Raw genomic sequence first — 15,115 nt, forward strand, 5'->3', positions numbered from 1 at the left:
ATTGACATATGCCACAGTTGTGATATTGTCTGTCTGAAAACAAATGAACGGTTCTCTCTTCAACAGAGGCCAAGACTGAAGGGCTCTGAAAATCGCACAGAGTTCCAAAATATTGATTGGTAATCCCTTGTGCTATCAGAGATCCCCAAACAGCTCCCCAACCTGAAAGACTCACATCTGTTGTGATCACAGTCCAGGTTGGACCATTGGTTCAGCATACAAAGCTGTAGAGGTCTCATATGAAAAGGTTCCGACAGGCTGCAACCAATTTCAAACGTCTCTTGTCTGTTAGAGACAAAGGCCTCTAGTTATGAAGCTCCGTATTTTGCTGCATTCGCCGGCCCAATACTCTCGCCTAAGCTCGCCTAACATCGCTGCCACGGACCTGAATACATTTGCCAAAGTTATCAGGAAAGCTGTCAAGAAGCCACTCACCAAGTACGGAGCGATGAGCAGCAAACTGTTGTTAACTGACAGTCATCGATTTCGCTGCTCATCTGCTTCTTCGCAGCTTTCTTGCTACCCTGTCACTAAGCACCCACACTATACTGTTTTACCCCCTAAACCGCCGCTCTCTGAGCCCCCGCACCTAAATAAAGTTATTACCCCCTAAACCGCCGCTCCTGGACCCCGCCGCAACTATAATAAATATATGAACCCCTAAACCTATTAACCCCTAATCTGCCGCCCCCTATACCGCCGCCACCTATATTAAAGTTATTAACCCCTATCCTGCAGATCCCGCCGCAACTAAATAAATTGTTTAACCCCTAAACCCCCGCTCCCGGACCCCACCACAACTAAATTAAATGTTTAACCCCTAAATCGCCGCTCCCAGACCCCGCCACCACCTATATTAAACTTATTAACCCCTAAACCTAAGTCTAACACTAACACCCCCCCTAACCTAAATATTATTTAAATAAATCTAAATACATATTACAATTATTAACTAAATTATTCCTATTTAAAACTAAATACTTACCTGTAAAAAAAAACCTAATATAGCTACAATATAACTAATAATTACATTATAGCTATTTTAGGATTTAATTTTATTTTATAGGCAACTTTGTATTTATTTTAACTAGGTACAATAGTTATTAAATAGTTATTAACTATTTAATAACGTCCTAGTTAAAATAACTACAAAATTACCTGTAAAATAAAACCTAACCTAAGTTACAAATACACCTAACACTACACTAATTTAAATTAATTTAAAAAAATAACTACAATTACCTAAAATTAAATACAACTAAATAAACTAAACTATAGTACAAAAACAAACACTAAATTACAGAAAATAAAAAAAATTACAAGAACAATAAACTAATTACATCTAATCTAAGCCCCCTAATAAAATATAAAAGCCCCCCAAAATAATAAAATGCCCTACCCTATACTAAATTACAAAGTAATCAGCTGTTTTACCAGTCCTTAAAAGGGCTTTTTACGGGGCATTGCCCCAAAGTAATCAGCTCTTTTACCTGTAAAAAGAAATAACCCCCCCCGAATATTACAAACCACCACCGACACACCCCTACTCTAAAACCCACCCAAACCCCCCTTAAAAAAACCTAACACTAACCCCCTGAAGATCACCCTACCTTGAGCTGTGTTCACCCAGCCGGGCCGAATTCTTCATCCATGCGGGGCAGAAGAGGTCCTCCATCCGGCCGAAGTCTTCATCCAAGCGGCGTCTTCTATCTTCAATCATCCGGAGCGGAGCCATCTTCCATCCAGTCGTCGCAGAGCCATCTTCTTCCAAAGATGTCCTAACACCTAATGCCTGGTCATTTAAATGACGTCCTAACACCTAATGCCTGGTCCTTTAAATGACGTTGATTAAATCTACCAATTGGATTGAAGTTCAATCCGATTGGCTCATTGGATCAGCCAATAGAATTGACCTCGCATTCTGTTGGCTTATCTAATGAGCCAATTGGATTGAACATGAGCTTTCGCTGCTGTCAGACTCCCATTGATTCCTATGGGATCCGCCACCTCCAGGGCGGCGGATTGAAAACCAGGTACGCTGGGCCGGAATAGTGCCAAGTGTACCTGCTAGTTATTTGATAACTAGCAAAAGTAGTCAGATTGTGCCGAACTTGCGTTCGGCACATCTGGAGTGACGTAAGAATCGATCTATGTCAGACTGAGACCGGCGGATCGTAGCTTATGTCACTATATTCTACTTTTGCCGGTCTCTAGCCTTTGATAACTATAGGGAATCAGCCTCGCCACAAATACACTGCGGAATTCCAGCGTATTTGCGGTTGACGGCTTGATAACTAGAAGTCAAAGTCATGGATACTGAATCTATCTGGAAACCTAAAAAGGCTACCTTTGTCTGTGAGGAATCAAAGAACTTTTTGGTAAATTGATCCTCCAACCATGTCTTCGAAGAAACAACAATAGTTGATTTGTGTGAGATTCTGCAGAACGTAAAGACTGAGCGAGTACCAAGATATCATCCAAATAAGGAAACACCGCAATACCCCGCTCTCTTATTACAGATAGTAGGGCACCTAGAACCTTTGAAAAGATTCTTGGAGCTTTTGCTAGGCCAAAAGGAAGAACAACAAATTGGTAATGCTTGTCTAGAAAAGAGAATCTCAGGAACTGATAGTGATCTGGATGAATCGGAATACGAAGATATGCATCCTGTAAGTCTATTGTGGACATATAATGCCCTTGCTGAACAAAAGGCAGAAAAGTCCTTATAGTCACCATTTTGAAAGTTACAACTCTTACATATCGATTCAAAATCTTTAGATCCAAAACTGGTCTGAATTAATTTTCTTTCTTTGGGACAATGAATAGATTTGAATAAAACCCCAGACCCTGTTCCTGAAATGGAACTGGCATGATTACCCCTGATAACTCCAGGTCTGAAACACACTTCAGGAAAGCCTGAGCCTTTACTGGGTTTGCTGGAATGCGTGAGAGAAAAAATCTTCTCACAGGCGGTCTTATTCTGAATCCAATTCTGTACCCCTGAGAGACAATACTCTGAATCCAATGATTTTGGACCGAATTGATCCAAACATCTTTGAATTTTTTTTAAAGACAATTTTTATTGAAGTTTCATAGACAAGTAAAATACAAAATTTGCCCATTAATAATATTAACATCAACATCAAGGCATAATACACAATATTGTGGTGTATAAGTAAACCATTCAGCTAGGAGAAGGGTTGCGAATCTAAGCATCAAATTGAGACAATAATGTTGGAGCTCTCAGTGGTAATCATAACGGTATCAATACTGAACGGCTGACCAAGACAAATGAGAACATGTGTCATGCTGAGTAAGGTGTCAAGCAAAGGTTTGGGCTAACTGAGATAGAACTTCATTTTATATTTTAGTAACTGGAGCATGGCTCCACACCTGTATAGTAAATTCTAACTTCCCATTAAACTGACATGATGTGGAGAATTGGCTTTTGTAACGACCACAGGTGGGTCACAGAAAGTGGGGGAGGAAAGGTGTTGCAGTGGGCAAGAGCCACTCAAGTTATGGGAAAGATGGGGGGGAGGGCAGCGGGAGGAGGGTGGAGCCAACCATAGTAGGGTTGTAAGGTGGGTTTATATATGGAGTTGTGTAGGCTATAGATACAAACATGGCCATAACTAGACTAGGGTGCCAAGGGAGGTGGTTTGTTTGGTATGTCCTCCCAGAGCCTGTGTACGTAAAACTAGACTTCCCAGGGATGGCTACCCACTGAAAGCTGGTTATGTAAAATTATAGATGATCCTGACTTGGTCCCTTAAGGTAGACAGAGGGAGCTGCAAGATGAGGAGAGATATACTAAGATAGCTTGCAGCCCTAGGTTAGAGCTATGCAAAAGGGGGCCTGTCAGCAGAGTCATGTACTGCCAAGAAAGGGCTGCAGTGTTATGAGGATGTAATATGAAACTTGGGCTAGTGCAGCAATCCCCTATAGCAACTGTCTCCACTAGAGTTGGTTACTCATGGGGTATACATAGTAACATAGTAGATAAGGTTGAAAAAGGACTGAAGTCCATCGAGTTCAACCTATACAAATCTAAAATACTTACAAAAAGCTCCAGTTAAGCTTAAATAACCCCATTAAAATGTGACCCATTTAATACTAACAATCATATCCATGAATTTTGTTATATAGAGAAATTTATCCAGACTATTTTTAAATGTATCAATGGTATTGGCATTCACTAACTCCTTTGGTAATGAGTTCCACAATTTTATTGCTCTTACAGTGAAAAAACGTTTCCGTTGCAGGAGATTAAATCTCCTTTCCTCCAACCTTAAATTATGACCTCTTGTCAGAAACAATTTTCTTGGAATAAACAGAGCTTCTGCCATCTCTATATATGGGCCTTGAATATATTTATATAAAGTAATCATGTCACCTCTCAAGCACCTTTTTTCTAAAGAGAACAGACCCAGTTTGGCTAGCCTCTCCTCATAGGTTAATTTCTCCAATCCCCTTATTAGCTTTGTGGCCCTTCTCTGAACTTTTTTCCAGTTCTGCAATATCTTTTTTAGCAATCGGTCCCCAGAACTGCACTCCAAACTCAAGGTGAGGTCTTATCAGGGCTTTATATAATGACAGAATTATGCTTTCCTCCCTTGAATAAGAGCTGAAGACAAATAGGCAATACTGCATAGGTGTATCTATATCCTTAATGTCAACCAGTATTTTCATTTTAAATGTCCAAGAATCGAAAACTGATAAGTATGTCATATGTGCATCCGTGACTAGGAATAATTATAGATCAGGATGATTATGGCTCATGTAGATTAGATGGGTGTGATAAAAGGGCATGTTCTGTTATAAAATTATCAGCATTCCAGTGTGGAAACACAGTATAGAACTAAGTTACATATACATAAGGCAGTGAGCAAATGTAGAACTTAACCACAGAAATCAAACATTGACAAATTTGAAAAGCTAGAGAATTACCATTACAGACCCTTATGCAGAGATATTGGTAGGTGGCTGTAAAAGCTTACATATGGTATAACTAGGGTATCTTTGCTAAATATTCAGAGATAAGTAAGTAAGCTTAAATCAAAGCTTTGATGAGGAAGCCTTAGAGTAGCATTAAGAGTACAGCAGGTACCGATTTCATGTGTAAACATTCAGTCTAGTCAACGACGTCTCAATAGGCACAATTAAGTATGCACTTATGAGTGGGACTATTCATTTAACTTCAGATATACATTCAAATATCTCCCAAAGTGTATAGCTTCACACGTATATAGCTTTATAAAGACAAAGTCTTAGTACCCTTTTTTTTCTGCGTTGTGCTCACTAGGCTACCCGCCTGAAAAACACACTGGCCTCCAGAGTAAACATTTTAAGCACTATACAAAGTCAAATACCAAAACCCAAGAGTCATGAAATTCCAGAACAGTTTCAGGCAAGAACACAAACTTTAGTCCCAGGGCGTCGAGAGGGAGGACTGTGAAGATATGCAAGGAGCCTTTCTAACCCACCCCAATTCTAGCGGCGATCTGGGGGCCTTGAAGGGCCTCTGGGTAATCCTCTCCAGTGGATCGGGTCGTCTGCCAGGGGAAGCCACACGGAACACACTGTTTCTGAAACAAAGACTGTCCTGCTGCCCAAGCTCCCCCCATAAAGCAGTAGGTACCTTAAGTGGCAGGTGTAAGTTCTCCGCTAATTGCTCACAGTAGTCTCCTGCCTTGCCTGGCATCTTGAGAGTGTTAGGAATTGGCGTCATTTGCAAGCTTAGGTATGGAGGGAGAAAGAGCTGTGGGCGCTGCTCAGCAGTGGTCTGGAAAAATCCCACTGATCCCGATACAACGGCAGCTATGTGGAACGGATCAGCTGTGCGTGGTTGCCTCGGGTCACTACTTGTAGTTCCAGGTAAGACGCTGGTCGAACCCCATCTGGACTGCATTTCTTGCGGTCGTTCAGCAAAGTGTTGAGTAGGCATTGAGTCTTCTGTTCGGCCTGCCACATGGGTGTCATAGCTGGTTAGGCAAGAAACACCATCTTGGTTGCGTAGGTCTATAATGATAGACCTCAAGCTGCGAAATTCACTGTCAGCTTTATCAAACAGGCCTTCCAGTAGAGAAGTAAGGTGTGTGGTAAATTCCTCCATCTTAATAGTGAGTTAGGGAAAATATATAGGTTCCTAGAACTCCATAAATCAAATTTTAGCGATCAGGCTTCAGGAGCTCTGCTATAGAACGTCTTTCCTCTTTAGTAGTTGGCTCCGCCCCATCTTTGACAAATTTTAATCTGCCCCCTACCAGCTGAGCTGGAATGAGGGCCACACCTTCATGTGGACTTGGGGGCTGGTTTTGATCTCTTAAATGGCTTGGATTTATTCCAATTTTAAGAAGGCTTCCAATTGGAAGCAGATTCCTTGGGGGAAGGATTAGGTTTCTGTTCCTTATTTTGTCGAAAGGAATGAAAATGATTAGAAGCTTAGATTTGCCCTTAGGTCTTTTATCCTGAGGCAAAAAAAAACTGCCTTCCCCCCAGTGACAGTTGAAATTATTGAATCCAACTTAGAACCAAATAATTTTATTACATTGGAAAGAAAGAGATAGCAATCTGGACTTAGAAGTCATATCAGCATTCCAAGATTTGAGCCACAAAGCTCTTCTAGCTAAAATAGCTAAAGAAATAGATTTAACATAAATTCTGATATCAAAAATGGCATCACAAATGAAATTATTAGCATGTTGAAGCAACTTAACAATGCTAGACAAATCATGATCTGATACTTGTTGCGCTAAAGTTTCCAACCAAAAAGTTGAAGCAGCTGCAACATCAGCCAAAGAAATTGCAGGCCTAAGAAGATGACCTGAATATAAATAAGCTTTCCTTAGATAAGATTCAAGTTTCCTATCTAAAGGATCTTTAAAAGAAGTACTATCTTCCGTAGGAATAGTAGTACATTTAGCAAGAGTAGATATAGCTCCATCAACTTTGGGGATCTTTTTCCAAAACTCCAATCTAACTGCTGGCAAAGGATACAATTTTTCAAACCTTGAAGAAGGAATAAAATAAGTACCAAGCCTATTCCATTCCTTAGTAATCAAATCAGAAATAGCATCAGGAACTGGAAAAACCTCTGGAATAACCACAGGAGGTTTATAAACATAATTTAAACGTTTACTATTTTTAATATCAAGAGGACTAGTTTCCTCCATATCTAATGTAATCAACACTTCTTTTAACAAAGAACAAATATACTCCATTTTAAATAAATAAGAGTATTTGTCAGTGTCAATATCTGAGGCAGGATCTTCTGAATCAGATGGATCCTTGTCAGAGAAGGATAATTCAGTATGTGTCTGGTCATTTGAAATTTCATCAACCTTATGAAAAGTTTTAAAATACCTTTTACGTTTATTAGAAGGCGGAATGGCAGACAAAGCCTTCTGAATAGAATTAGAAATAAATTCTTTTAAATTTACAGGTATATCTTGTGCATTAGATGTTGAGGGAACAGCAACAGGTAATGAACTACTACTGATGGATACATTCTCTGATTCTCTGCATGTAAAAGTTTATCATAACAACCATTACAAAGCACAGCTGGAGGTATAACCCCCACAAGTTTACAACAAATGCACTTAGCTTTGGTAGAACTGTTATCAGGCTGCAGGGTTCCATCAGTGATTTCTGAGACAGGATCCGATTGAGACATCTTGCAAATGTAAGAGAAAAAAAACAGCATATAAAGCAAAATTATCAATTTCCTTATATGGCACAGCCCTCTGACATAGAAAAAAGGCAGGAGGCAAATAGAAAAAGGGGTCTTAAATAATGAAAATATTTGGCGCCAAGTATGACGCACAACAAACAGAAAAATATTTTTTGGCGCCAAAAACGTCAGGAAACGACACACTCGCGTCATAGATGACGCAACCTTGTGAAAGGACTCGACGTCAACTAAGACGCCGGAAATGACGAATTTGCGTCAAAGAACGTAACTTTGCGCCAAAAAAATCTTGCGCCAAGAATGAAGCAATAAACTCTGGCATTTTGTGCCCTCGCGAGCCTAATTCTGCCCGCGAATTTAAAAGACAGTCAATTAGAAAAAGAGACTATACCCCAGGTAAGAAATACATTTTTCATTAAAAAGCATTTCCCAGTTATGAAACTGACAGTCTGCAAAAGGAAATATACTGAAAACCTGAATCATGGCAAATATAAGTACAATACATATATTTAGAACTTTATATAAATACATAAAGTGCCAAACCGTAGCTGAGAGTGTCTTAAGTAATGAAAACATACTTACAAAAAGACACCCATCCACATATAGCAGATAGCCAAACCAGTACTGAAACAGTTATCAGTAGAGGTAATGGAATATGAGAGTATATTGTCGATCTGAAAAGGGAGGTAGGAGATGAATCTCTACGACCGATAACAGAGAACCTATGAAATAGATCCCGTGAGGAAAACCATTGCATTCAATAGGTGATACTCCCTTCACATCCCTCTGACATTCACTGTACTCTGAGAGGAATCGGACTTCAAAATACTGAGAAGCGCATATCAACGTAGAAATCTTAGCACAAACTTACTTCACCACCTCCATAGGAGGCAAAGTTTGTAAAACTGAATTGTGGGTGTAGTGAGGGGTGTATTTATAGGCATTTTGAGGTTTGGGAAACTTTGCCCCTCCTGGTAGGATTGTATATCCCATACGTCACTAGCTCATGGACTCTTGCCAATTACATGAAAGAAATTGTAATTTTAATATAAAGTTAGGGGGTCGTTAGGTTTAGGGGTTACTAGTTTAATTTAGTTTATTGCAATGTGGGGGGCTTTCGGTTTAGGGGTAAATGGTATACTTTAGTATATTTTGTTATGGGGGCTTGCGGTTTAGGGGTTAATAGGTTTATTATAGTGGCGGCAGTGTAGGGCTTAATAAGTTTAGTAAAGTGGGGGCGATGTGGGCGGAGGGCAGATCAGGGGTTAATAATATTTAAATAGTGTTTGCTATGCACAAGGGTGGTGGTTTAGGGGTTAATAACTATGTTATAGAGGTGACGATGTATGGGAGCAGCAGAATAGGGGTTAATAATTATTTTTAGTGGTGGCAATGTGGGGAGCAGCAGATTAGGGGTTAAATGGTTAATAACTTTAATATTGTATTGGCAATGCGGGAGGGCCTTGGTTTAGGGGTTAATAGGTAGTTAATAGGTGTTTAGTGTACTTTGTAGCAGTTTAGTTATGAGTTTTATGTTACAGATTTGTAGCGTAAAACTCATAACTACTGCTTTTGGATTGAGGAATGGATCTTGACGTTTTAGGCTGCAACACAAACTTTTTAGCCTCACTGCAAAACTCCTAATGGCAGCGTTATGGAAGTAAAGAGAAAATAAGGCAATCCTGGAGATTATGACTAAAAAGTCTTTATTTAAACAAATGGTGTTTAAAAGCGAAAGGCACACACAAATAAAAGCACAGCAGGTGTGGCACTGTCTGGCTTACGCGTTTCGGCTTGGAGCCGTAGTCATAGCCTATAGTGCTATGTGTCACACCTATAATATATCCATACCTAAAATCTAATTGGTTAAGAAATTAAAGTCACACCTGTTGCTTAACTACTCTATATAATGTAATGCTAAGTAATACACAGACCTCCAATGAAATTAAAGCACTAACCTAGCATACTAATATACAGAGTCTAGTGAGTAAAGGGAAAAGTAAAGTAAAGCAGATAGAAAACACACGATCTAGACAATAAGAGAGAAATTACTTATATGGAGAATATTAAGCATTAAATGCGCATGGGAATCAACAGTTAAATACAAAATATTCGAAATATACAGAGAATCGGAAAAGCAAAACATAGGAGTTAATACATCCTTTATACCCTAACCCTAAGCATAATTCAAAGTAGACTCAAAGGCATAATAGAAGGAAGGTAATCATTTTAGATCACTCTCAAAATGCTGGAAGAGGGGCGAATGCTTATGCTAAATGCTAAATATAAAATCTAAAGAAAATCTATGCTAATAGTTCAACGTGTTGTGTTCTTACTGTATGCATGAAATACATATATAGAAAAGGCTTGACTGTAACAGATATATGGTTTGTAAGATGCTCCCAGAAGGATTACCACAGATTCATGATGTCGTACTTCGAGTTGAGACCATTAGGGATGCGAGTGCTCATTGTAAAAATCCAATGTGCCTCTCTCAACTCAAGTAAACGATCTATGGAACCCCCTCTTTTGGGTCTGTAGACCCTTTCTATGGCACTCCAGGAAAAGGAAGACAGATTGCCCCCATGATATACCCCAAAGTGCTGAACTACAGGGGTGCTGGATTTGGCTGTAGTGAAAGAGGAAAGATGTTCCCTAATTCTAGTGTTTACATCTCTGGAGGTGAGACTTATGTATTGAATTTTGCATATTGAACAGTTGAGAACGTAAATCACATTTGTACATGTGCAGTTTAAGAGTGTTTTAATATTAAACGTTTTTCCTGTAACGTAACTAGTAAATGTATTCCCTGTGTGAACAAACTCACAGGGTTTGCACTACTTATGGCCACATTTATGCATGCCCTGGTGTCTGATCCAAGCGCATGCTTGATTGGTGTTAGTGGGCAGCATAGTAGGAGACAACAGAGATCCCAATGTGGGGCCTTTCTTGTATGCACACCTGACCCCCCTTTTAACTGTTTCAATTAGTTTATCATGTGCCTTAAGTATATTAAAATGTTTCCGTATGATAGAACAGATGTCATTGTATTGTCCACTACATGTGGTGACAAAGGTCACTCCATCAAATTGCTTAGAGTCAGTTCTCTGTCTGTCAACCAGAAGACTAGCTCTGGTTTTAAGATTAACTGTGTGTTTAGCCCTGCAGATGGCTTTTTTTGAGTATCTGCGTTGATATAACCTGGACTCAAGGTCTCTGGCAAGTGTTTTAAAGTCACTGTCATCTGAACAGTTCCTTTTGAGCCTAATCATCTCTCCCTTAGCAATCGCTTCAGGGACATGTTTCGGATGGCAGCTCGTACCATACAGGACAGAATTCCCTGAAATGGGTTTCCTATAGGAAACTGTTTTAACTTTACCATTGGGGAGTCCTATTAGGGTAAGATCTAGGAAATTAGCACTTTTGTCATTAGACTCAAAAGTAAATTTGAGATTCATATCATTCCTGTTGAGGAATGAACAGAATTCTTCAGCCTGCTGTTGGGTTCCTGTCCAAATAAAAATCAAATCGTCTATATATCTCTTGTATGTGGATATATAGACGCGAAAGGGGTTACTATCTCCAAAGATGTGGAAAAACTCCCAGAATCCCAGAAAAAGATTTGCATACGAGGGGGCAAATTTCGCCCCCATCGCTGTTCCACATCTCTGGAGATAGTAGACCCCCTCAAACATGAAAAAGTTATGTGTTAGGAGGAACCCTACCACCTTCACAATGAAACAATTGATGTCTTCAGTGTAATTTGCAAAATTATCAAGGAAAAAACATATGGCCTTCAGACCTATGTCATGGGGTATACAGGAGTAGAGTGAGACAGCATCCACAGTCAGCCATCTGGAGTGCTAATTTCCTAGATCTTACCCTAATAGGACTCCCCAATGGTAAAGTTAAAACAGTTTCCTATAGGAAACCCATTTCAGGGAATTCTGTCCTGTATGGTACGAGCTGCCATCCGAAACATGTCCCTGAAGCGATTGCTAAGGGAGAGATGATTAGGCTCAAAAGGAACTGTTCAGATGACAGTGACTTTAAAACACTTGCCAGAGACCTTGAGTCCAGGTTATATCAACGCAGATACCCAAAAAAAGCTATCTGCAGGGCTAAACACACAGTTAATCTTAAAACCAGAGCTAGTCTTCTGGTTGACAGACAGAGAACTGACTCTAAGCAATTTGATGGAGTGACCTTTGTCACCACATGTAGTGGACAATACAATGACATCTGTTCTATCATACGCAAACATTTTAATATACGTAAGGCAGATGATAAACTAATTGAAACAGTTAAAAGGGGGGTCAGGTGTGCATACAAGAAAGGCCCCACATTGGGATCTCTGTTGTCTCCTACTATGCTGCCCACTAACACCAATCAAGCATGCGCTTGGATCAGACACCAGGGCATGCATAAATGTGGCCATAAGAAGTGCAAACCCTGTGAGTTTGTTCACACAGGGAATACATTTACTAGTTACGTTACAGGAAAAACGTTTAATATTAAAACACTCTTAAACTGCACATGTACAAATGTGATTTACGTTCTCAACTGTTCAATATGCAAAATTCAATACATAGGTCTCACCTCCAGAGATGTAAACACCAGAATTAGGGAACATCTTTCCTCTTTCACTACAGCCAAATCCAGCACCCCTGTAGTTCAGCACTTTGGGGTATATCATGGGGGCAATCTGTCTTCCTTTTCCTGGAGTGCCATAGAAAGGGTCTACAGACCCAAAAGAGGGGGTTCCATAGATCGTTTACTTGAGTTGAGAGAGGCACATTGGATTTTTACAATGAGCACTCGCATCCCTAATGGTCTCAACTCGAAGTACGACATCATGAATCTGTGGTAATCCTTCTGGGAGCATCTTACAAACCATATATCTGTTACAGTCAAGCCTTTTCTATATATGTATTTCATGCATACAGTAAGAACACAACACGTTGAACTATTAGCATAGATTTTCTTTAGATTTTATATTTAGCATTTAGCATAAGCATTTGCCCCTCTTCCAGCATTTTGAGAGTGATCTAAAATGATTACCTTCCTTCTATTATGCCTTTGAGTCTACTTTGAATTATGCTTAGGGTTAGGGTATAAAGGATGTATTAACTCCTATGTTTTGCTTTTCCGATTCTCTGTATATTTCGAATATTTTGTATTTAACTGTTGATTCCCATGCGCATTTAATGCTTAATATTCTCCATATAAGTAATTTCTCTCTTATTGTCTAGATCGTGTGTTTTCTATCTGCTTTACTTTACTTTTCCCTTTACTCACTAGACTCTGTATATTAGTATGCTAGGTTAGTGCTTTAATTGCATTGGAGGTCTGTGTATTACTTAGCATTACATTGTATAGAGTAGTTAAGCAACAGGTGTGACTTTAATTTCTTAACCAATTAGATTTTAGGTATGGATATATTATAGGTGTGACACATAGCACTATAGGCTATGACTACGGCTCCAAGCCGAAACGCATAAGCCAGACAGTGCCACACCTGCTGTGCTTTTATTTGTGTGTGCCTTTCGCTTTTAAACACCATTTGTTTAAATAAATACTTTTTATTCATAATCTCCAGGATTGCCTTATTTTCTCTTTATGCCATTGCCAGTTATTCCTGGATGATCGTGCTGTGGGGAGGTGTGTGTTTTCATCCTACAGATATTGGTGAATCTTCAGCTTGATTTCTATCACGGATTGGTTCCTGCAGATTGACATCATAACCAGCCAATAGGATTCGGCGCTTGCCAAAAGTGGAGAGACGCTGTACATTCCCAGACCCACGAGGACGCCAAGCAGCAGAGCCGGCAGAAGGACGAGCACTCGAATGAGGTACGAGGTACCCGTGCATCTTAGATCCATAAGAATACCGGTAAATGCTTGGGCAGCAGTGGGGGGACTGACTCCGGCAACAGACGTTGCAGCTTTCGAAATTGTTATATCGCATTCCATTTGAAGGCTGGTCTACCGCTTGTAATCCACCAAATAGTAGCTGTTAAAAGTGGTTATTCACTACATTCATTGTCTTGCACTACTGAGTTTTTCCTGATGTATGAGCGTTATGGAAGTCCAATGAAATTTTTTTCATTTTTACGTGTGCGGGACTGATGTTCCTTACAGGCTAAAAGGCTTGTGGTACAACTATACCGACAAGACTTGTAATGGCTGCGGCGCTGTTTTAAAACACGAACGCAAAACTCGTAATCTAGGTGTCTTTTAGCTGCTCCAATTGGAAATTACGGTAATGAATCCAAATCCAATATTCGTCCAAACGGAATGCCTGCATGGACAAAATTCAGTCGAACAGAACATATGAAAAACTCTAAAACTAATCTTTCAGACTAAATAATCTTTTCACCCATGCATGTCTTGTTTTTTTTACCATTATATGATTGCAAAGAGTGAGACATATTGGCAACAATGCATAAAAATATTTATTGTATAAAGCAAAATAAGTTTTGACTAATGTTAGAAAACTTAAAAAGTAAGTTAACAGGTTTTGGGGTGTTTAGTGAATCCAATGATAATTTTACCAATTAATAGTCAATTAAGGGACAGTTTTATTTGATTTGTTTTTCTTTCTTTACATATACCCTCATACTTCAATTCATGCTTAAAAACCAAGTCTAATTAAATATTTATATAATATTAAATGTTCAATACAGAATACAGACATATTGCAGAGAACAAAGATTGATTAATATATAAAGCAAATTATGATGTTGAGTGATTCAGCTGGGAATTACTAATTTGGAATAAATGTGGTTTGTTTTCTTATTAAATGACAAATGGGATTTTTAACTGGCTACATCAGAGACCTTCTGCTAAAAACCTTAAGGTATTTATTTGACATCATGGTGCCTCAATGAGGATTCTGGGAAACCATGGTATGCAATAGCCAGCCATCAATAGAATTTGTCAAACAGAATTAGGTTTTTGGATAAAAAGAAGCAATATTGCTTGTGGTATACCTCTGTAGGCTTAAAATATAATTCCTCTTTGACACCATCATTTCTATTTTGATTTTCAGTTGGTTTCCAACAAGAGTCTGTTTTTAGTCACCTTCCATTAACGTTATATACTTAATACAGAATTTAGATGTGCAGTGTAAATTTTACAATAATGACACACAAAGTTATACATTGACTCCTGATGTCATTTAGAAGCTTCTATTGTATGTCAGTAACTGTGCTTCTGATTTCTCTTCCAAGATGTCAAACTGCTACCAAAAATTTCCAAAATGATTAAAACAGATGACCTATCCATTATCTTTCTCCCTTTAGACCTACTTAGTCCACAGCTTTGTCATCACCTTTGATTCCAGGTACTCCTTCAAACCTCATTATTTAAAGGGCCATGATACCCAAATGTTGAAACACTTAAAAGTGACGCAGCATAGCTGTA

The sequence above is a fragment of the Bombina bombina genome, chromosome 7 (assembly GCF_027579735.1).
Source record: "Bombina bombina isolate aBomBom1 chromosome 7, aBomBom1.pri, whole genome shotgun sequence".
NCBI lineage: Eukaryota > Metazoa > Chordata > Amphibia > Anura > Bombinatoridae > Bombina > Bombina bombina.